Source organism: Leopardus geoffroyi, chromosome A3 (assembly GCF_018350155.1).
Source record: "Leopardus geoffroyi isolate Oge1 chromosome A3, O.geoffroyi_Oge1_pat1.0, whole genome shotgun sequence".
Lineage (NCBI taxonomy): Eukaryota > Metazoa > Chordata > Mammalia > Carnivora > Felidae > Leopardus > Leopardus geoffroyi.
The window spans coordinates 76,124,646-76,149,758 of NC_059336.1; the positions used below are offsets into that span (position 1 = coordinate 76,124,646).

The 25,113-nt window shown below is 35.6% G+C and overlaps 1 pseudogene; it reads right to left on the bottom strand.

Annotated features, from left to right (window-relative positions):
• Positions 1-13,331: 13,331 nt before the first annotated feature.
• LOC123581377 lies at positions 13,332-24,109 on the bottom strand (annotated as a pseudogene).
• Between the last annotated feature and the right edge of the window lie 1,004 nt (positions 24,110-25,113).

The window sequence follows — 25,113 nt, forward strand, 5'->3', positions numbered from 1 at the left end:
CTCACCAAAAGTACACAATGGTTCCCTTTTTCCACATCCTCACCAGCACTTGTTATCTCTTTATTTTTTATTTATTTGAATTTTTTTAAGTTTATTATTTTTGAGAGAGAGAGAGAGAGAGGAAGAGAGAGAGAGAGAGAGCACAAGCAGGGGAGGGGCAGAGAGAAAAGAGAGAGAGAGAATCCTATGCAGGCTCCATGCTGTCAGTGTGGAGACCAATGTAGGGCTCAAACCCACAAACTGTAAGATCATGACCTGAGCCTAAGTCAGGGGTCAGATGCTTAACCAACTGAGCCACCAGGTGCCCTAGCACTTGCTCTCTCTTATCTTTCTGATAGGAACCATTCTAACAGGTGTGAGGTGATATCTCATTGTCATTTTCATTTGCGTTTCCCTGATGATTAGTGATGTTGAGCACCTTTTCATGAACCTGTTGGGCATTACTATATCTTCTTTGGAAAAATATCTACTCAGGCCCTTTGACCATTTTCAAATAGGATTTTTTGTTTTTGCTTTTGTTTCTGAGGTGTAAGAGTTCCGTACATGTTTTGGATGTTAACCTCTATTGGTATATGGTTTGCAAATATTTTTGCCCATTCTGTAGGTGGCCTTTTCATTTTGTTGATCATTTCTTTTGCTGTGCAGAAGCTTTTTAGTTTGATGTAGTCCCACTAGGTTTTTAGTAGCATCACCTCCTCCAGCAAGTTTTTTCTTCTGCTTGTTCATTTTTATCTTTGTTGCTTGTGCTTTTGGTGCCATATCCAAAAAAATGCATTGCCAAGACCCAATGTCAAGGAATGTTTCCTCTATGTTTCCTTCTAGGAGTTTCACAGTTTGCTAATCAGTTTTCTAGAAGATATCCCCCAATACAAATAAAGGCAGCAACTTTTAAAAAGCTTAAAGCTTCCTGAATTCCAAAGGAAGTATATCAGTAGACCTTATTTTTTAAAATTTGAAAATATCTATAAAAAATAGCCAGAAGGACTAAATGAAAATGATTTAGAAAGAGTAAAAATCTTTCTTTTGTACAATTAAAATGATCTGACTCAAGTGACAGAGAAATTTTGATGAAGCCCAGCATGTAATATTCTCTACCTCTCTAAAGTATTTGAAATATTCATGATCAAACAACAAAGCTAAACTAAACACTCTCCAATTTGAAATTGTGTATTTTTCTATTTCTAAAAAGTTCAGGTTATATGGTGGCTAACTCAATGTCCAAGTTATTGGAATAATTCTAAAGTTGTTGACTAAGGAGATAACAATATTCATTTAAAAATATTCATTGAACTGCCTTACCAGAGTCTATCATTATCAGCACCAATCCTCACAACTTATTATGTACTTAATATATACTATGCTTTAAAAAAGATGATTTCACTTAATATTAAGCATAGGATTCTCTATTCGTCTATTCAAGTTGCTATGTTTTATACTAATAATGTTTTATTCATTCACTCATTTGATAATGCCTCCTACATATAAGATACAGAAATGAATGAAGTAGTCCTTATGGACTTTACAAGCTAATTACCTGGAATAAAAACTAAAATTAATAGTATAGTGGAAAACCAGGAGCATTACACCTGTTAGTTCTCTATAGAAGCTAGGGAGCTGATGTCTGACTGGAAATACATAAACAGGATTTCAACTCAGTTATTGAAATTTTGTATTAACTATAACAATAGTTAATACATGCAACACATGTATAGCACTTAGTAATTCACCAAATACTTATTTTGTCCCTCACAAAATTCCTGTGAGTTACATCAAATTGTTGTCCTTATGTTACAGGGGAGAAAAACTGTGGCTGAAAGAAATTGGGTTACTTGCTTAAGCATACTGAATAAGCAGTAAAGCTAAGACTGCAAATTTAAGCTGTGGTGGAAAACCAAACAAATAAAATACTAACCAAACTATAAACACACATGTGCGCATGCACACACACACACACACACACACTCAAGATTATACAATAAAGAACCAGGTAAACAAAGCCCATTTTTTCTACAAATATTTACTTCTGTCTACTAGGTGGGCCACATGGAATATGTAGCCCTTTATGTGGGCCTTGATGATTGAGTAAACTTTCAAAAAATATAGGAAGGGGACTTATGAAAGCAAAACAATGTTAAAACACTGCAAACCAAGACAAGATATGAAGCCATGAAAGTATCTGGTATGTTTAGGGAATTATGACTATGGAGGACAATTGAAGCATAGGTCAGTGAGGAGGATGTGTTAAATGAAAGTTGGGACCGTATACTGAAGGATCTATTGGCTGTATGCAATAAATATGTACTTAATTGGCTATACCATTAAAAGTTTTAAAGAGGAAAAGGAAATGTATAATATGAATAATGTTGTAGGAAATTAACACTACCAGCAGGAGGAAGAAAGATTAGCAAGGTAAAAGTTCAACAATTTGCTTATTTCCTCTCAACCTCATGGTGTGTGTGTATGTATGTATGCATGTATGTATATATGTATGTATGTATGTAGAGTAGATAATTCAATATGGGTGCAGGAGAGAGTGACTAAAAGACAAATGTAGGAAGAGGAGAACAGAAAGGTAGAATAGGTCAAGATGCTCCAGGACTTTGACTGCTAATAATTTAACCATTTTTTTTGTAGGCAGGGTTTCTGGCACTTATGATCAAATATTATGTTTTTGCTCATTTATTTCCCTCAGTCCCTAGCACTGGATCAAGGATTGTACATGTGGAAAACAAATGATAAATGTTTTTATTAATTAATTGTTAACTTATTAATTTAGTTGCATAAGATTAAATCTAATAAAAAGCAACAGAAATAGGGATTTCTTTGGAAACATAATGTATCGATGTCTAGAAAAAAACAAAACAAAAAACAACATTCGTGTTCTACCAAATCAGACAATAAAAAAATAGATTTTAAAGGAAAAAGGATGGTGAAGCACCTATAACTATAACCCATGAAGCCTGTAACAAGAACACAACCATAGCAAGAAAAGAATCCTAATTTTTAAAATACTTGTGTAGTTTAAAAGACATATTAAGTACTTAATATAAAGACATACTATGATGAATATGGGACTTTATGTTTAAATAATGATGGGTTTAAAAAAAGTACCATGGTAGAAAGGAGTTTAAGGAAAGGTTGCTGAAATATGTAAAAAAAGAACAGAACGACCACAAGGGAATTACTCAATTAGCTCATCCAAGACAGACCACATGGTCAAACCGAGCCAGGGAAAGAGCTTGCAGCCATTGGGCACCGTAGCCAGTACTCTTCCTCCACGTCTGACACTCTCCACTGTGTTAATGTGTTGAGTCTCAATGTTGTTACTTGGCACAAAATATTAATTGCACATAAGCCCACGTAATTTCCATTCTAAATAGATATCATTCCATGTTTACAAATTGTATAAGAGCTAATTAATGTTACAGAAGTACATATATAGCAGAAGAGACTATAACTGGAATTATTAAATCCTCTAAAATCAACTAAGCAGTCCTTTTTCTCCTTTTTTTAAAATTAAGCATACACTGAAACATATGTATAACATGTGAATAACACATAAATGAAAAATAACTATAAAACAAGCAGCCATACAATCACCACCCAGCTTCAAAGTAACATTATTGACATTTTTGAAGCCACCTCCTGATCACATCAATGTCAGTGACACACACTCAGAGGTAACCACCATCCTGAATTTAGTCTGTATCATTCCCTTACCTTATGTATATTTTATCCTAAGTATTATGTTATTTGATTCTTCATGTTATGTTTTGTTTTATTCATGAAATCACATTGGACATAATCTACGCCTTGGTTTGCTCATTCAATATTATGCTTTTTAGATTTAATTGTGATGATGCATGTAGTTGTAGCACAATCATTTTCAGTGCTGCATAATATTGCATTTCGTGAATATATCAAAATTCATTTATCCATTCTACTGGCAATGAATATCTGGGATATTTCCCTTGTTTTTTGCAATTATAAACAAGGTATCTATCCGTTATCTTTTACCTATCTCTGGTATGCATGTACAATATTTCTGTCGGGCACATAGTGGTTGATTGCATGGAATTTGCATGTTCTACTTTCTTATATAATACAGATGGGTTCCTGAAGTGATTTTAACTACTTTCATTCCCAAATACATTGTATGGAAGTTCCCACTGCTCCACATCTCTACCAACATGAGACACTGTGACTTTTTTAACTTCTACCAATCTGGCAACTGGAAACGTCATTGTCCTTTCATTTGTGTTTTCATGATTGCTAATGAAGTCACACAACTTCTTTTGTTTGCTTGCTAGCCATGTATCCTTTAATGTGAAGTAGATAGTCAGGTTATTCATCCATCTTCTCTTTGGCATTATTTGGCTTTTGCACAGAAATTTGTAGAATATACTTGTATATTTCAGATTCAAATCCTTTACCAATGCATATATATATGATAGTACATTCTTCCCATTTTGTGGCCTATTTTCACTTTAATTATGTCTATTCATAAACAGCTATTTACAATTTTTGTGAAGTCAAATTTGCCTTTGTAATTTGCTGATTCTGTATTATCGTTAAGAAATCTTTCCTGAGACTCCTGGGTGGTTCAGTTGGTTAAGTGACCAACTCTTGATATCAGCTCAGGCAGTGATCTTGCAATCATGAGATTGAGTCCCACATCCGGTTAGGTTCCATGCACAGCATGGAGCCTGCTTGGGATTCTCTCTCTACCTCTCTCTCTACCCCTCTCCTACTTGTGCTCTCTTCTCTCTCAAAAGAAAAAAAAATGTTCCTAAGCCAAGAGCATAAATATATTCTCTTATATTATCTTCCAAAAAATTAGAAATTGCCTTTCATATTTAAGGTTTGTAATGCATGGAACTGGCTTTTTTATATAGTGTGAAATAGGGAATGATGTAAGGAAAGGGTTTCATTTTTTACCAAGTTGACAAGGAATTGTCTTGAAGCAACTCCTGTAGTCAATACTTTCCACCCCTGATCTGCAATGCCAGTGCTGCCTTAAAGGAATTGGAAGTCTCTTTCTGGCATCTCTCTTCTGTTCTACTGTTCTATTAACTAAGTCATAAAACTACCATATATCTTAATTACTGTAACTTTATAATAAAAATTAGTATCTGGTAGGGCTCGTCCCTGAATCCTTTTCTTCCTCTGTGGGAATATGTTGGCTCTTCTTAACCACTGCTCTTCATACACAATTAAAATCACATTATACAGGTCCATACCAAAAAACAGGAGGAGGAAGAGAAAGAGGGAGAGGAGGAGGAAGATAAGCAGAAGCAGAAGGAGAAGGAGAAAGAGACGGAGAAGGAGAAGAAGGAAGGAGAAGAATGAGGAGGAAGAGAAGGAGCAGAAGAAGTGGAAAAGGAAGGAGAAGAAGAATGAGGAGGAGTAGGAGAAGACAAGGAAGAGGAAGAGGAAGAGGGAAAAGCTTTCAATATGTCACCATCAAATATGATGTTATTATTTTTTTGGCAGAGACTGTCTGGTTAAGAAATTTCCTTTATACATTACTCAATTCATTCTAAGTTTTTACAACTAATTTATAGTGAAATTGGTCTACAATTGTCCTTTTTTATACTGTCTTTGTATCAAAAATATAAGTTGGGGAATAGACTCCTTTTTTTCTCTGATCTGAATCTTGTAAGATTGGGATCTTCAGTTGCTTAAAACTTTGGTAAGAAATTCCAGTAAAATTATGTGGTAATGATGATTTTTGAGAAGATTAACTACTGATAAAATTTCTAATGGATATAGAGTGTTCATATGTTCTATTTCTTTTTTAGCCTGTTTTGGTAATTTATGTTAGGTATTTGCCTTTCTTGTGGTCTTGAGTTTGGCTCCATAGAGGTGTTCATAATGTCCATTTATTATCTTTTTAAATCTTGATGAGTTTTGGGGCGCCTGGGTGGCGCAGTCGGTTAAGCGTCCGACTTCAGCCAGGTCACGATCTCGCGGTCCGTGAGTTCGAGCCCCGCGTCAGGCTCTGGGCTGATAGCTCAGAGCCTGGAGCCTGTTTCCGATTCTGTGTCTCCCTCTCTCTCTGCCCCTCCCCCGTTCATGCTCTGTCTCTCTCTGTCCCAAAAATAAATAAACGTTGAAAAAAAAAAATCTTGATGAGTTTTAATTCTATAATCATTCTTAATATTATTTGTTTCCCTCTTTCATTTTTTTCATGGGGCCTTTGATTCCATTGGTCTTTTCAAAGAACGAACTTTAGTGTTGTTGATTTTCCCCTATTTCTTCTTTTAGTATTTTATTAATTAGACCTCTTATGTATGGTTTTTTTTTTTCCTTTCTCTTAGTATCTCTGGACTTATTTTAAGCTCTTTTTCTAATTTTTTATTAGACACTGATATTGGATCAAACTTGGAAACTTTTCTGTATATCTTCCAGTTATTGAGTATGGTATTCTCTGTATATTCCATAAACGTTGTTCATTGTGTTGTTCAATTCTGTCTGAAATGTAAACTCCTAAAGAGATGTTTTCAAATTTCCTATTATATTGGTGTACATCACCAAATATTTTCTTGTAGTTCTATCAATTTTTGCTTTGTATATTTTGAAGCTATAGTTTTGGACACACAAAGTTTAGAATGTTTGTATCTTTCTAATTAAGTGAAACTTTCAATGTTTTGACCCATTTTATATCCATGTCTTTTCTTTTTGCCTTCAATTGCTTTATCTTGTATGACCATGTCTAGACCAGCTTCCTTTAGTTAATGTTTGCCTAGTGCATCTTTTCCTCTCTTATAACTTAAGTTTTTATGTGTTTACTTAAGGCAGAAATCTATGGGGTTTTTTTTAATTCATTATTTTTCTTCCTAATGAGTTTAATCCATTTTGTCTTTTAGCTACAAAGTTTGTTCATCTATATTGTGTAAACTATATATTTACTTTTTTTACTTGGTGCTTTCTATTTATCCTTTTTTGTTGTTGTTTGTTTTTAATCATTGACTTTTATATTGAGGTTTGGTATTGGTTGATATTTATCTCATTACAATTCTCCATATAATTTAGATCTACACATTTGACTTTTAATGGTTACCTTATTACTTTTAATAAGCATACTTAACTTAAAAAGTGAAGATAATCAATCTTTTTTAATGCCTCCCAAACTTTACAATAACCTTGGAACACTTTAACTCCCATCACCTCCTCCAGACAAATACTATTTTGGTGGTAGTATTTCGAGTAATTATATCTTTAAATTAGACTTATATAGTCAATGTTTAGATTTTTCTACAAACTCTCTCTCTCAATCCCTCTCTCTCCCTCCCCCCCCCCTTTCACTGTGTCTTGGTATCTTAGATTTTCCAAGTGGGATTCGACTTCCTTTCTAAAGGAGCTAGTTTAGAATTCCCTTTGGAAAGGGACTCTTGGTGATAAACTCTCTCACTCGTATTTCTCAGGCATTTTCCCCATGTTGCCTTGTTTTTGAAGGAAAGGTTTTTGGAAAATTGCAGGTGGATCATTATTTTCTGTATGGTGTTTAAAAACATGATCCCGCACTCTTTGTCACCTTTCATTACTAATTATGACGTCTGCTTAGTCTAATCATCTTTGTTTTGTGTGTAAACTGTTTTCACTCACTGAGGGGCTTTTGCATATATTTTCTGGGCTTTGGTGTTCTGCAGGTTCTTGGTTTGAGATTTCTAGGTATGGATTTATTTGCATTTATCCTTTTAGACTTCTGTATCTGAAAATTAAGCATTCTCCATCAGTGCTGGAAATTCCTTCCCATTATTTCTCTAAGCAATGACTCTTCTACATTCCATTTTCCCTTCTAGGAATCCAGGGAGATATATGTGGTTCTTCCTCCTCATAACACATCTCTCAGCCTACCTTCCTCCATATTTTTTATTCTTTCATTTATCTTTCTGTGCTATTTTCTGAATGACTTCCTCAGATATTCCAGTTCTCTAAAACTCCTTTTAACTCTATATACTTTGCTATTTAGCCCATCTTTTGAAATTTTTTCAAATGGTGAATAATATATTAACATCAGGTTTTTTTAAATATACTTGATCTTTTTATAGTTCTTATTCATATTTTCCTACCCCAATTGTTTTAAATGACTGTTTGTTTCTTTGTTTTGAGAGAGAAAGAGTGCATGTGCAAGCAGGGGAGGGGCAGAGAGAGAGGAAGAGAGAGAATCCTAAGTAGGCTCCATGCTGTCAGTGCAGAGTCCAACACAGGCCTCAGTCTTACAAACCATGAGATCATGACTTGAGCCGGAATCAAGAGTCGGATGCTTAACCAACTGAGACACCCAGGCATCCCTCCTACCTAACTTTTAAACATATTAAACATATTTGTGCTGAATATTTGTATAATGTTTTATTTTTATTTTATATTTGCATAAATTCATTATGAGAACTCTTTTCAGGTTTAATGTTGCTACGCCTTGTCTCTGCTGGCTCTCATGGTGATCTATTTCCTTGTGTGTAGTGCAAGTTTTAATTTTTGATTATTCACTCTCCTCCTTTGTAACTTGATCTTTGAGAATTCTTTGAGGCCAGAGTTGAAAGTAATTTCCTTCAAAGAGTACTTCTGTTTATCTCCATAAACTCCAACGGGGTCCTGCTTTAATATAAATTCTTTGCATGAGGTGTTTCTATTTGCTTGCTTTGTTTTCATTTTTTCTACAAAGGATATATTTATCCAGATTCAAGCAAGGCTGGTTTGTGCTATGAAGTCTCAGAGATGTTCCTCCAACCCTCTCGTCCTACTATTAAAGTTCGTATAGAAAATGCTTCCTCTTTATGGGAGTTTATTTCTAGTTCACTCCTAAACTGAAAGAGCAGCACTCAAGGTTACCAAAGTCACGCAATGGGCTCCCAAAAGATATCCTGCCTTATGCAGGCAGCAGATTTATTTTGACTCCTACGCACCTGGCAAGGAACATCAACACCAAAGATCAAAATCATTAGTTATGCAAAGGCCTCCCAGGCAAAAGTCACTTTTAGTACTGGCTTACTCATCTGGATTCCCACCATTACAATATTTTTTAATACTGAGGAAACCAAAATTTCTTGGTAGCTCTGCAATGTAAATTAAGTTTTATTTTACCTTTAAATTTAAGTGTTTTCACTGCAAGTGTGGTATAGGGTATCTATCTATTCTGCAGATTATCAGAAGGATGGTCAAGATCCTCTTTTCTTTCCATTGGCTTAAATGATAAAGACCTCAAACATTTGTCAGATGAATAATAGTTAATGGGTGAAGAAGTGGATGGCTCAATAATCATCTCCTCTATGCCATCCCTCTCTATACCGGGTTGGCAAACTTTTTCCATAAAGAGCAAGAAAGCAAGTATTTTACAGTTTGCAACTCAAAAGATCTCTATCTCAATTATTCAACTCTGCTTTTTTAGTGTAAGAGCAGCCACAGAAAATACCTAAATGAATGAGCATGGTTGTGTTCCAAAAAAGGAGAAGTAAAAGAAAAGAAAAAAAAAAGAAAAAAAGAAATCAATTTATCTGTGCATTGTCTAAATAAGTAATGAACTTATTTAGAAGAGCTCCCACTGGCACAGGAAAAACTCCATTTATCTAAGCACGGGAGAAACATCTTGAGAAATAAAATAAGTATAATGAGCATTTCTCTGAAGTAGACAGACATGGTGAATTTCCACATTGTACACCAACCTCCTAGGAAACCAAAAGAACTGAGAAGACACATCCATCTTCCCCAGCTGCCCTCTGAGAGCGTGCATTCCAAGAAACTATACAGTAATCTCTCATCTGTAGTAAAGTTTGCACTGGGACCTGTATGTCATCAGATATATTGTATAATTTTTTTTCAAAGGAAAGAACATACACTGTAGTATTCGAGAAATAGTGTGAATTATATTACCTGGGATGGGCTATAATGTATGCCCTTGAACTGGGCAATACTTAAGTGGTTTTCAGATGGCAAAATTGAGATTAAAAGGGTTGCTCACTTGAAAATGACCCTTTTTGGTGCTCCACAAAATAGAACCTTATAAATTTAGCACAAAATGTCTTTCTCAGAGGTGAGGCATCCTGTGGAGCCATTCTTTAGTAGTTTGATCATTAACCTAGCTTGGTGCTTTTAAAAATGTTCGTTATAAACTGTAAAACATAAGAAAAGGTTCAAAGTCTACAAAATACTGTTTTCCTTTAATATCAAAGATCACAAATAATACCAACAACTCATTTTCATGGACAGCCAAAAAAAATCCAAATATGACAAAAATATTGAGAAGGATTATGTTACCTTTGCAGCGAATATTCTAAGAGAATAAAGCACTGGTTAAGGACATCTGTTCTTTTAGACATGTTGGTCAACTTTTCTCTGGACTCCGTATGATATTTGCTAGTTTGAGAAAAGAGAAATATGAACTACTATTCTAATGCAGTCATAGCCAAACATGTTTCAAAATTGTTCATTATTCTATATCAAATACATAGCTGAGTCTGAGACCCTAAACTGGGCAAAAATGGAGTCAAGAATTTTTTGGCAAAATCTGGGCTAGCAGCTAAACACTGCCCTGAATGATGTGTCTCTGCCTCTCTCCAAATAGCACTCTCAGCAATGCCTATGACAGATGGAACACAGAGACGTGAGGCACCAGGCTTCTCTCTCTAGATGTATAGAACTCACCCAGTTTTTATATATGTCATTAACTTTCAGTTCTTGAAGGATTCTATACCTCATAACACTTAAGACCTCATCTCCTCACCAAATATTTGAAAAAAGGTAATTTTAAAAAAGGATGTAACTATACATACAGTGATACAATTACATTATAATGCAATATTATGATGATGATATGATTTAATGATAGGCTTTTCCTCTTTATATTTTCTATTTCCATATTTTCTACATGGAACATGATTTATTGTTATAATCAGGAAAAAAACACACATGTGCCCAAACGATGAATACAAGTCAGTCTTGAAGGTCTAAATTTTGTCTGCAGTCTACCCACTGCAGCTTTGGCATGTGCTCTTGCTTTCATGGACCTTGGCCATCTGTTGGGTGATCCATCCCCACCCATAGCCTCCAGCTCTGGCTCCTGTCATCCTTCTGCTTGCCCCTTGCTTTTCAGCACAAATCCTTGATCTGACTTACCAGGTTCTTTTGGATGTGTTGTGTTACCAACCCCACGTGAAGGGTTCCAGAAAAGCTCAGAGCCAACCTTATACTCACTTCCTCCTTTGAAGGGAAGCCAAGAAAAGGTGTGCTTAGGAATGCATAGTGCTATTTCTTGCTAACTCCCATCGGGGGAAGCAGATCAGTAGCAAAAAAGAAAAAAAAACACTGTTTAGTTCCATACAGTTGGTAGTGGCTCAGAATGTTTCCTTATTAATGCTGGTTATTTCTAACGCTGGATGGCTAAGAATTTATATCCATGTAAGGCTCAAGAAATACTTATATGCATTGTATGTGAACTATATCTCAATGAAGTTGAAAGGAAAAAAGAAGACCTTATTACTCAAACCAGCCCCATTATGTCTGTCCCACCTGTTTCTCCAGAAAACAGCTGCCATCATCTAATTGAAACCTACAAGTTATCATGATCCTTTAAAATCAAGATAACGGACTTCACTTGATCTTCAAAGTGTTCAACTATGCACTGTATTGAAATTTTACTATTTCATGCATTTGCCTACTACTGTATTTATACAGAACCAGAAGAATCAATCCAGATTTCTCAACCTTTGCTACTCAAGAGGAGTCCATGAACCAGCACAGTGATGTCACCTGGAGACTTGATAGAAATGCAGAATCTCAGGCCTTAAACAATATCTACTGAATGTAATCTGCATTTTTAAAAGGATCCAGGCAATAAAAATGCACTGCTTTCAGTGCTAGAACATTGATACTCATACTCTTTTAAAAGCAAACACACATGAGGCTGGCTAGTAATTCACAAATGTCCAGTAAAATGGAGGGGAAGAATTGTATAGCTTAGAAAAAAAACAATCCAAGCATACTGATTGTGCTTCCTCACTAACCTATTGATTATTATAACTTTACATTGTAAATTCCCCAATAATAGGAGGAAACTTCTATGATATTGAGATTTATAAGAAATGTATATTTTTGGTCCTTGTCCCCATTTCCAGCAGAGGCTCCTAAAACTCTTGCCATTTCCTAAGTGCTGAGTGCCATAAAGGTGTCATTTGTCATGTTAACAAGGCGACTTTAGGAAAACCCCTACATTACCTAAGGATGGGTGGGGATGGTCACCAGAGGAACCAACCTTGTCATAGAGGGTTGGAACTTTTAGTCTTGTCCCTGCTGACCTCTTGGGAGGGGAGAGAAGCTGGAAGTTAAATCATTTGCCAATGGCCAATGAGTTAATCAATCATTCTTATGTAATAAGGCCTCCATAAAAACCCAATGGACAGAATTCATAGAGCTTCAGGGTTGATGTGCAAATGGTGGTGCTGGGAAAAAGGGACACTTGGAGGCATGGAAAGGGTATAGAAGCTCTGTGCCCTTGCCTACACATCTCTTCTATGGGGCTGTTTCTGAGTTACATCCTTTTATGATAAATCAGCAATAATATAGTTAGTAAATGGGTTTCCTGAGTTCTGTGAACTGCTCTAGAAAATTTATTATTATTATTATTATTATTATTATTATTTATTATTATTATTACTACTACTATTTAGTAATATTTAAGATCTTTATTAACAGGCACTTGCCCTTTGTTGACTTTTTTGAAAAAAATCAAGTTGCAAACTTTTATTAGAAATTAAAAATAAGGGGTGCCTGGTGGCTCAGCTGGTTAAGCATCAGACTCTTTATTTCGCTCAGGTCATGACTTCATGGTTTGTGAGTTTCAGCCCTGCATCTAGGCTCTGCTCTAACAATGTGAGCCTGCTTGGGATTCTCTCTCTCTTTCTCGCCCCTTCTCTCTGCTTCTCTACCTTCATTCTCTCTCTCTCTCTCTCTCTCTCTCTCAAAATAAATAAATAAATAAACATTAAAAAAATCAGTGCAGCAGCTTAAAAAAAAGAAATTAAAAATGAGGTTCTGAAAAAATCTCAGCTTGACCACATATGAAACAATTTAAAAATCTTTAGAGGTGTATTGAGAAAAAACAGGCTTTGTATTTAAAAATAAAAAAATTTTTGTCATTACCAAAAAGACAGATGTCCTTAGGTAAAAATAATAAAAACCCCATGCTGCATAGATAATGCAGATAGTTCTATTAATGTAGTCAATGGGCAAAAAGCAAGCCATGGTCTTCAGCTCCAATCTTTTGTTCATTTGTTGTTGGAATTTCATATTCAATTCTTGTTGGATGACTAAACCAGATGGTGGTAAGCCCACATTTACTCAGCTGGGCCCTGCTCAGCCTCCAAAGGGGACGAATTCTCATCTGCTGGATCAGCTACTTTTGTCTCTGCCATCTTGTTGTCTAGGGTTTTCTGGGTGACCGTGTTGGGAACTGAAGTTTGGAGGTGCCTGTGTTGAGGTGGCTACTGACCTTGGGTCTCATGCCCTTGATTTTCCTTATTTTCTTCATTGCTGTCCTGTCTAGCTGTCCTTGGTGTGGAGGACCCCTGCAGGATCGTGGTCTGTAGCCTGATACATATTCTGTATCATTGGTCTACCTTGTTCCCCTGCACTCTGTTTGTCAGCTCTCTCCATCACCCTTCCCTCCACAGGAGAGTTGGGATACTGTGGTGGGTTGAAGTGCACAGGGTCTCTGTATGGTAGTAAACTGGGAACCCTTGCCTGCAGCAGGGCAACGCTGTTGGGCCTAGCCTTCGGGAGCATTCTCCTGTCCCATGTTCTTCTCCCCACTCTCCCTATTCTGCTAAATTCTCCTAGGAATTTTGTGGAGGACCCCTGCCACATGGAGAGCATCTTAAAGGTTATGGTCTACTGAGTATTTCCTGCCTTGCTCTGGAGCTCCTCCAGGTCCTGTCACATTTGCTGTATCCGCACCCTTTTCTCCCTCAACAACATCAAACTCTATAGTCTCTCCGTCTCCTATGCTGATGGTGAGGTTTTGGGGTGATGATGGGGTTCATGGGGTTTGGAGCTGATGGCCAAGAAAGAATTTCTGAAGACGTCTCTGGTGCAAAAGGGGTGATTTTATTAAAGTACAGGGACAGGACCGTGGGCAGGAAGAGCTTAACTGAGACTGTGAAGAGTGGCTCATTATATACTACAGGGCCAGAGGAGGTAAAGTCAAAAGGGAAGTTTACAAAGATATTTTCATATGCTAAAGATTCACAGATTACTGGAGGCCTAGCTATTGTCAAACTAAGGCTGTTTTTTTCTCCAACAAAGCATTAACATTAAGACAGTAGGGAGTTCCTGGAGAACCCTGCCTGCCTCAAGTATTTGTCAATGGGCTACAGGTTATAAGGAAATTCAATTTTATCTGCCATTTTCTTCTGCCTTTGTTCCCCACATCACTATGGAGGGGAGGGTGATGTTGGCACTCCAGGAAACTGAGTCTACAGGTTTTTGGAGATTAGGCTATTGATAAGATTGCCTTTATCTTATAATTTACTACTCTATCAATTTAACCATTTGTTTTCTGTCCTTTCCTTTGTCTTTGGGCAGCCAGAAGTGCCTGAGGAATGTCACACATTTCCCACCTCAGGGTGGGGGCAGGGGTGGTAATGCTGGCTTGTGCTTGGCCCCCAGCTTGCCTTAGGGTCCCTCATCACTGAGAAGGTACTTCCTGGGGTTATTCTTCTTTGCGGAAGTCTGGTATACAAATATATATCTTCTTTGGTGTCATTTCTGTTCATGAAACCATATCCGTTTCTTACATTGAACCATTTAACTATTCCCAAGATCTTCCTTGCAATGACTTTTTTATCTCAGTTGGCAGGCACCACCCAAAATGAGGCTCCCTGGACTCCACCCCCCACACCACTCTGAGCAAGAGGTGCTGGGCTTGGGGTCTGCAGCTCCTGAGGGCAGGGCAGCAGGCGCTGCTGGGTGTCCTCCTCCCTGCTCATGGTCACAGTGAAGGTAACTGGGGCTTGCTCTGGCATCTGCGGCTCCTACTGGGTTGTGTAACTCTGCCGGTGGTGGTGGTGGGGCTGCTCAGAGCCATCTGGGATCTTCTCTCTGCTCCTGCAACAGCCTGGGCTTGTGACTGGAGACTAGAGTCTGAAGTGGTGGTTTGGAGCAGGGGTGGGGTTGGGGAGGACGGTACTGCACAGGACTGAGCCCTCAACCTGTGGAATATGGTGCTATCTATGGGTAATTAATGTCAGAATTCAGTTGAATTCTCAGATACCCTGCTGGTTTCTAAAGACTGCTTGGTGTTGTGCTGGATGCCCTCACACATACGTTGGAATTGGGTCCAGGAACCCAAATAAGACCTTTTAATCCATAGCAGTAATAATATGCTCTCAATTTACTTATTCAGTACCGATCACTTAGCTCCCTTTCCTTCAGCTCCTGAGATTTTTCTCACCTGACCAATATAGATCTGCTCCTCTAAAATCAAAGCAGAATCTTCAGGATAAATTAAACCTTCCAAATTTAAATGTTCAGGAACAAAATTACCTCCCAAAACAAAAACCCAGGGGAGTTGTTACTTATTCAAACCCAGAATAATTGTATACACAAAAAATTCTATGCAGAGAAACATTAGCATTAAAAATAATTATATCTAACTTCCGTAAGATCTTAGTATAATTCAACCCTTCCAATAAGCCCAATTTTTAGTACTAAGAGAAGTCACTGGGAAGTCATATTTATAATATAATCTTTCCACAGAATTCATTTTAATTAAAAATCAAGTGGTCCCAAGTTTTCCGTTAAGGCTTTATGATAAAATATTCCATTCATCATGCTTTCCATAATGAAAGATTCAACTATAAACTTGCAGAAAAATGGAATAGATGAATCAAAATATTCTTTCATTTTAGTTAAGTTAATATGATCTGATATCTGCTAGGAGTTCATAATCACATCACTGAAAGTGGAAATTATACAGAAAAAAATTGACAGATTTGATTGAACTTTTTAAAAAACTTCTGTATATTAAAAAACACCTACATAACTCAAGGTATATTTACCCTAAATATCAACATAACTTTTATGTTTTTTTTAAGTTTCTATTTATTTTTAATTTTTTAAATTGAGTACAAATGTAAAACAAATCAATACTGGGGTGCCTGGGTGGCTCAGTTGGTCAAGCAAATGACTCTTGGTTTCAGCTCTGGTCATGATCTTGTGGTTTACTGGTTGAGCCCCACATCAGGCTCTGTGCTAACAGTGCAGAACTTGCTTGGGATTCTCCCTCTCTCCCTGTCTCTCTGCCCCTCCTTTGCTCACATGTTTTCCCTCCCTCTCTCTCAAAATAAATAAATAAACTTAAAAAATTGTTTAAAAAATCAATACTGAGATTACTGTCAATAGAAAATGGGTAAAAATGACATGATTAGAAATTTCACAAAAGAAGAAAATGGCCATAAACACATAAAAAAGTTTATCACTTTAGTAAACAAAAATGCAAAGTGAAAGAATAATAAGATATTGCCAATCTATTTAACTTACATAAAATGTTAGCTATATTAATGCTTCCAAGAGTTTGAGAAATAATTGCTCTGATGCACTGCTGGTGGAAAGGTAAAAGTTCAAATCTTTCTGAGGAACAGCTTGGGAACATGTGACAAAAGCCTGAAATATTTGCATATTGCAAATCCAACCTTTCAAATTTACCCTTGGAAATAATCTGATGTGTGCAATGATGTTCAGCAATCTCTTCTGAAAAACCATTAACAACGTAAATACCCAGTAGGAGAACTTGGTCAAGTAAGTCATGGTATATCCACACACTGTAATATTAACAAAGATTGAATATGTTGCAGAAGAAAATATAATAACATGGTGAGATATTAAAAATATAATAAATGGAAAAAAGCTAGAAGCAATGTGTCCCGTATGATCCCTTTTAGAAAAATATGTTTATCAAGTACATGTCACATTTATGTATGAGTGGATAGGGCTAAATTGATGGAAAGTTAGATACAGGGTAATAGATATATGGATAGATAAATCAATAAATCAGCTAATGGGTAGATATCGATATGATAGATCACAAAGACTAGAAGAATATTCACCAAAATATTTTGGTTAATTCTGAGTGGTGTATTAATGGGTGCATAATTTTGATTTCCAGTTAAGCTAACTTTTTTTAACTATGTTAAAATTTCTTCTTTTATGACTCATCTAAAACTTGTTCTTGGTTCATTTTCCAATTTGAATTTTATTTATTAACTTAAGAGTCTATAGTGGAAAAATCAATATTCCCTTCTTCCCTTCTAGGTTCTTCAGTTTGTCTAATAACTAAATTGATGTAAGACATATTAACAGGAGAAAAACAAACAAAATTACATATGTACAGAATCCCTATAAATATAAGACTCTAGAAGCTGCCAGCTAATTGAGGTATATATAACATCCTGGACTAAGGAAAGGGGTAGGGATCTGGGGACACAGAGGGGAGAAAGAACTTTTATAGAAAGATAAGAGGGGAAGTTTGGAAAGCAGAAGTTGCCCTGTTGTAGATAAGCTTCTTAGGTAGAAAGGGATCTCTGGTACTAGCTTTCTTCCTGGTACAGGCATCCTTCTAATGTAAGTTTAAGTAGTTGAATAAGGAGGTAAAGAGCTTTTCCTGCACCTGCTGAGTTTTGATTGATTGCCTTTCACTCAAAATAATTGTCATGCCAAAGTGGCATATTTTGGGGTGACAAAATCTGCTCCCCTTCAAGTTCTATGTCCATAAAGGTGAAAAGCACCTGAAATAGTTGCTGCTAATAGTATTTTTAGGTTATTTATTTATTTTTTTACCAGGTATTGGTTTTTGTGATTCAAAAATTATTAATTTTTCATGTAGTCAAATCTATGGATTTTCCCTCATGATTTTTAAAATTACTTATATACTTACAACTCCTCATTACTAAATTAGCCAGTCAACTCTATTTTTTATAATTTCCAGAGATCTCATATTTTTATTTTACATTTATCTCTTTAACTCATATGGAATTTATATGATACGAGGTGAGGCTGGATCTAATTTATTTTATCCCCATATGTGTTAAGCAATCGTCCCTGGGTCACCTCTTAACTATCCAACCTTCCTCCATTCATTTATAATACCAACACAATAAAGTTTTACATATTTGAATCTGTCCTGATATTCCTTCTTTTCCATTGTTTTGTCAAAATGACACTGTCATGAGTATTCTAGCTTTATAATTTATAAGACAATTGTATTGGCTATTTGCCCCTGCTCATTAAGAGATAAATATTAGACTTACTATGGCAAATTAAAAAAAGAAAACTCACTGTGGTTTTATTAAATAATAGCAGTTCTATGAATTATTATGGGAAGAACAGGCAACATTTAATATATTTCATCTTCAGTTGATAAAATTGTCTCTTAGGTCTCAGCAAACTTTTACCATTTTCATTATCCAGTTCCACATGTTTTTTCTTGCTAATGATATATCAAGATATTTTGTATTTTCATTGTATCTTAAATGGGACATTTTGATATATATTTTTTTCTAACTTCTTAGCATGAAAGCAGTTCACTCAAAAAAAATTATTCTAAAAAGTTACTTTAAAATCAATTCTGACACACATAATTTGAAAGAAATAAGCTATAAACTTTTCATAAGGACAATGATGAAGTAATCCAGAGTAGAACATGGCAAATAAATAATCAAAAGTACAGTATGACAAATATTTGTAATCAGCAAAAGAAGTAAATACAGATTCTCCCACAGATTTCCTTTCCTTAAAATGAGATAATTTCAAAATAAAATTCAAAATTCATCTCATCAAAAATCATCAGACAACACCCATATTAAAATTCCTACTGAAAGATTTAGATTTAAATTTAGATGATGCCATAGTGTTCCAAATCACATTTAAAAAGCACTGTGTATTAAAATAGTTAATTAATTTTCTGGATCAGACACTATTAAGAATAATTCTCCTGGCCAGGCAATGGGGTTGGAGTTAGAGAGAAGGCAGGAATGCCCCCCCTCTGTGTAGCATGAATGACAGCAATAGCTCCTAAGGGGAGAGCTTAATTCCCTTGGATTCAACCCTACTATACAACAGATGTGGGGGTTCCTGTGATGCAAATTGCCAGGGAGGATTTAGGCTGGACTAAGAAGATATCCATTATGGAAGAGTAAGATACAAGAATTCTTTAGGGATTTGGGCATAAGCAAATACTCAGAATTACCCCTAGTTGCTGGGATTTAGACACCAGAAAAATCCACACAGTACATGTTCCTTAGAAAACACAGTCTGACTTTCCAGAAAAAAAAATAATAAATCCAGCATAAAGATTTGTGCACTTGGTGATTTATTAGATATACTTAATGATGACCTAAGAACAGGTACTAGGGATTTTCTCAATCAGCCCGAAATCAAAATGCAAAGGATCTGAAGGAATAAATAAATATCAGGTTTGAAGAAGTGTTTAAGTCAGTTTTTAAGCCAGCTAGTTCACCTACAAAACCCAGATGTTTTTAGAGTATGGAATATTGATTAAAACTAAGAAATGACCACTGAATTTTCATACTAAACCACTTTTAAAAGAAAATCTTTGTAAAGTGTGTTCCTTTATTTTCAGTACAGTGAATCCTGTAAAATTGTAACTTGAATTGCTTCTGATATTGTTTTATCATCAATTTTTTTCTTCCAAATATCAAAAAAAAACCCAGTCCCTTATGTTTTCACAGTATTTCTAAGGAAAAATGTAACAGTCTGGGTTAAAATTATTAACTGAACATAGATAGGGAAAAATGAAATTGATTTGTAAAACCGTTAGTAAAAAGTAACCAAAAACATCCACAATTCTCTAGCTTTGTTATTCAATCTATTACCTGCAAACATCCTCAATATCTTTAGTTACTAAAATACCAGATTTAAAATCAACAAAGATGAGAAAATGTGACATGGAAAAATACCTCCCATCAACAGGAAGCCCTTCAGTGAACTAAGAATGAATTTCCCAAGATGTTGGATTAATTAATGATTCCAGCAGCAACTGAACTTGTAGTATCACTTTGTAGTATCATATTGCTTAAGTATGATCTGAAAAAACTGGGAAGTTTGTATAGAAATCCTATTTGCCTTCAAACACAGAACTCAACAAAATAACATGAGAGAATGAATATATTTTAACCAAGGTTTAAAGATCATCTTACAAACATTTTCTGAAATAAGGGTTGACTCCTAAGGTATGGTTCTTTGAGAAAAGGGAATTCACAGCTATGCAACTCATTAGCATTCAATTTTGATTGCTATATAAACTTTTTAGTGAAAGAAATCTTACTTAGCCAAGTAATAATCCTGAACTAGTAACTGAGCTTTAGTGAGAAAAATCAGAGTTCCAACATATATTGAAATGAAACACCCTTAGATGGAAAAGAATAGGGTGATAGAGATGATGATGATTCTCATTTACACTGGATTTTTAAAGAAAGATTTTAACAAAGTGACCATGTGTCTTTTTAACATCCAGGGAACAAAGCTGGAGATCTGAGAACAGTTAGTGCTATAAAAAAAAAAAAGGTTAAAAAATCACCAATTCTGACAAATGTTAGTAGGTACTGGATTAAATAAAAGTGGCTTCTTTAATGGGCAATGGTACACTGTTCTCTAAGCTGTCTAATGAGGCACAGAATAAAAACAGAGCCATTTTAGGAAATGGCAGGGCTGAGTTGTATAGGAATCTTTCAGTTGTTGAAGATGTGTGGAAATTTATTGAGAAATTTAAGTTATTGAAAAATCAGGTTCTAGTATTTTTGAACTATGCAATCCTATTTATAATTTCTGTGCTAGTAAATAGACACCAAAAATACCCAGGGTCTTAAGTCAGACATAACCTTCTTCAAGTATTCCTCGTTCTCAAAAAATAAAGACAAAAATAAACTATTTAACATGCTTGCTCAAGACTCTGGTCTGCTTATATGTGTATTTGGATTTTAGATCCTTTACCTTATTAAGTACTAAAAAAAAGTAAGAAATAAAATATATTTATAGCCTTCAAAAGAACAAGTGTATAAAGCATATAACACGTGAAAAAAATAAAAGCATAATGCAATCAAGTGGATATTGTAATACTAATAAAGTTGGTAAAACAGAAGTAAATTATTGCAATTGAAAAAAATAATGACAAGAAATATATACTCGACTCATTATAATGGCTAAAATTAAAAAGACTAACAACACCAAGTGTTGGTGATGATGATGTATAATTGGAACTCTTGTGCATCGCTGGTGGAAATGCAAAATAGTTCATCCACTCTGGAAAAAATTTTAATATTCTTTTTATAAAATTCAACATATGTGTACCACATGACTCAGCAATCCCACCCCTAGATATTTACCCAAGATAAATTAAAACTTAGGCTCACACATACAAAAAGTATGTAAATGTTTCTAGCATCTTTATTCATAATCACCCAAATTGGAAAGAACAGAAAAGATCATCAAATGGTAAACGGATAAACAAGTTGTGGAGTATCGAGACAGTAGAATACTACTCAGCAATAACACAGAAAAATCTACGAATGATGCAACAACATGAATGAAATTTAAAAGCATTACACTTAATCAAAGAAGCTAGACACAAAAGAACACTCTGTGATTTCATTGATACCAAATTCTTAAAAAGGCAAAACTATAGCAAAAAGAAGAAGATCAGAGGTTGCTGGGGATCAGGGGGTGAGTGTAGGAAATTGACTTCAAACGGGTAGCAGAGACATTTTTGCAATGATGAAAATGTTCAATATGGTGATTGTGACGCTAGTCACACAGTATATACATTTGTCAAAACTCATTGAAATATGCGTTAAAACAGATAAGTTTCACTGTATGTAAATAATACCTCAATAAAGCTGATTTTAAAAAGGAATGCAAAAGAAAAATAGAAATTTTATGTGTAAATTTCTAATCTGCATTTGCCTTAAAAAGAGGATAACTGATGAAACATTTAAAGGAAAACCAACGTGAGGCCGTAACAAATCTCATAACTATTAATAAATCAAATCAATAAGCCCATATGATATTATGGATGAATAGCTAAACACTAACCTGGCTCTATAACAGAGACACTGTTACTAAGAGTTCCAAAAAATGGGTCATAGTGCTGTGTGGTAGAAAATGCTATTTCACCTTGGATCCAGCTCAGGATTGAATACTCTTACTATTTCTCTACCACAGGTGCCAAATTATAAACTTCATCATGGTAGGATGGAAAAAAAACATTGATGGAGGCAGAGGAAACAGATACAGGAGAAAACACTCAAGTTAAAGACAGAAAAAGAGAAATAACTACAGAGCCACGGAAGATAAATCATTATTTGGATTAATGGCCTTTATTTTGTGGAGTTTATTGAAAGAAGCACATATGTGTGGAAATCTATTAAAAAGAAAAGTTATCTGCAATTTATTTTAATTAAACAAAATGGAAAGAGTGAACATGAAAAAGTATGTGGAAAAAAATCACAATAAAAATTGTTAAATAAGAAGTAACTTCTTAGCACAAACCAGCAAGGAACAAGAGTGATGTGGAACATGTAGCCTGACTGATTAAACTGATTAAAGATATAACAGCTTTACAACATTTATTCTTTTTCTTTGGCTATGCTTACACAAATGTATAATCAAAAGCATGTAGTCCTCATTTAAGCATGTGTGTTCAACTATTCTCAAGCAATTCTTTTGTCACCAAATGTAAATTACTAGACTGTATAGACCAAATTATGGTGAAGAGTAGGAAAATCTTTTCAAAAAGTGTAAACTTTAAAAAGCAATAATATGGATCAAATGAGTCACAGAAGTTGAGGAATATGAAAAAATCTGATCTGGTCAGGAAGATTTTAGAATAAAAAAATAAAAAATAAATATACATACACGGGTATATGCACCTGTCAGCTCCTGTGTGTGTATCATGTCCTCTCTCCTTGAGTTATCAACATTTGTAACAAAGTTCCAAAACAGTATGAGTCAAATGTGCAGAGCCACTACTTCTGTATCTGTCCCATGTCATTTAGTTTTTAATATCTTATAATTTATAAAATGACTTGTTAAATAGATTATTAGTACATTAGACTGAGAGTCTGTAAGAACTTAGCTCTCGCTGAATGACACCAATGTTGTTCTTACGAAGTTCAAAATACCAATTTGGTAAAATATCAACACTATAAAAGATGATTAGCTCATAGAATGGAAAAGACACATGGATTCAAAGGAATACAATTGCAGGAGCTGATAATGAAAAGTTGGACTAGAAAATGCATCTATACAATACAAAACAAAACACTTAGCTAATTTCTACTCCTACCAAATAGGAAATGTTGAACCAATGAAGGGAAATCCTTAAACACAATTATTTGCAAGAAAATAAAGTCTAAGATCATCCGTTCTATGAAGACATGGGAAATGCTTTCATCATTCAAAAGGTGTGCAAGACACAACACCTTACTCTTAGTTAAACAGGTAAAGTACACAATTAAAGTATTTATTAGAATAAAGCCAGTTCCATCCAGATTAAGAGACAATAACTCAATTTTAATGATACGGGTTTAATACATAGATTTTTCTGTGAACTGAAGGAACTGTAGACCTTTGCTAACATGAACAAAATACTGAACCAAACACCTCAGTCCTGGGTAGATATACAATCCAAATATGACTGAAAAGTAGATGTAGGCTTTAGAGAATTTAAGTTCTACCCAATGAAGAAAATTAATGACGATCACGTAAAGAAACAGGTTCAAGCGCGGTCAAACAGCTAATGTCAAGAAACCGTTACTTAATTTTCAAAAGAATGATCATCAGCAGAACAGAACGTTGTACTTCCAAAGGGGGGGGGGAACTGATCGCAGGCCCATCAAAGGCACTTTCTATCTCAAACGATGCATCCGGCGGGAAGAACTGCGGACAATATTAGAACAGGTCATTTCATCAACCCCCCAGGCAAGTACATGATGTTACCAGGCTGGGAATTAGGTGGAAAATTATCTGTATCCAAACCAAAGCGTTTCTCATCTAGTCCATTTTGGATCTGATGACTCATGGCTCCTTCCAATTTTTTCTCCATCTCTGTCACTTCTACATCTAGGGTTCCTCCAAGCAAAGTGTGTCCCAAACCCCAATGTACACACCGCAGGATAAGCATCTGTTTTCTTTCCTTTACCAAGAGCAGCAATACTCATTCCCTTCTCTCTCACATTTTCAAAGTAGATGCTCTCCATATAATGCACCATTCATTTTTACAGTATTGTCCAAAGGGTTGACGGTATTGTTTCATAATAACATCCACCTTTCTCCCTGGTTCTTACAGAAATTAGAGGGGGAAATAATAGGAAGAAACTACAAAATGCTTAGCTCCTGGAACACTGCGAATTTAATTCGTACACCTCTGCATCCCCAACTTCTTCTACTCACATACATTTGTTCTACCTCCACACTCATCAATCTTGCAAATGCAACAGCGGGCACACTCGGCCTTCTTCTAAAAGCAACAAGGAGACTGCCCTGTTTCAAAATTATTCTGTACTGTTCTGTGGCCACAGTAGCACTTTTCACAGTTGGGATTATTCTCCACATTGTTGTATCCAGTCAAAGCCACTCAAGAATTCCTATGGTCCCAGCAGCACTAAAAATACATAACAGCCTCCTTACAATAATGGCTGTGAATCACAGCATTCCTCGGCTGACATAAGTAGTTAAAATCGTGGGGGGAAAAAAAAAGTTAAATAAAACTTTTTAAAAAGTTCAAGTAAAAAAAAAAAATGAAAAGGGGGTTGAAAAGGACTCCCCTACCGTCTAACAATATTAAAGTCTGTCTCAAATTTACAAACGTCCTCAGCAACATCAAATACCGCAGCTTCAAACACACGCGCCAGCTTCAAGCCCGACAGCTTCAAATGCCGCAGCTTCAAACACGCGCGGCAGCTTCAAACGCGCCAGCTTCAAACAGCCTTGGGGCAGCCATCTTGCACACGCTCCAAGGAGCACAACCTCAGGGCCCTGAGGCGGCCGCCCCATCCCAGAGGCCACACAGAGGCTTTGTTGGGGGAAAAATGGGAAGAAGAAAAAAAA